This window comes from Pieris napi, chromosome 11, assembly GCF_905475465.1.
Source record: "Pieris napi chromosome 11, ilPieNapi1.2, whole genome shotgun sequence".
Taxonomy (NCBI): Eukaryota; Metazoa; Arthropoda; class Insecta; order Lepidoptera; family Pieridae; genus Pieris; species Pieris napi.
This window is the reverse complement of record NC_062244.1, coordinates 8055897-8056384: the sequence shown is the minus strand read 5'-3', so window position 1 is coordinate 8056384 and position 488 is coordinate 8055897.

The window sequence follows — 488 nt, the reverse complement described above, 5'->3', positions numbered from 1 at the left end:
GCCGATTTACATTATCTTAGTGTTTAGGAGAGTGCTTTAGTACAACTTGAAAGGCAAGTTCTTTAGTACTTTAGTGCGTTGCGAGTGAACGTTTACATTTCTTCCAGTAGAGTATCATTACAGCGCCACAATGAACGCGCAACGACGTCGGCAAATACGCTCTATTCGACGCAAAATACTAACTGAAATAGAAGACGAGATTTTATTCAAAATAAATAAACTAAATATAAATAATAAACAAAATAGCTTCTTTTAAGGCAGTGTATGCCGAATGCCTAGCCGGTTTGTTTAACGTTCCACAAACATTCGTGAACAACATATTCATTCAGACACAAATTTGATAGTTGTATCTTCCGAACATTTAGCCATCTTTAAAAATCAAAAAACACGCACGCGTTTCACGGCACTTATGCACTCTCTTAAAGATTTGACTAAATTACGTGTTTACACACAACGAGGGAAGATCTCGGGGGGTGCGCGGGCGCGGG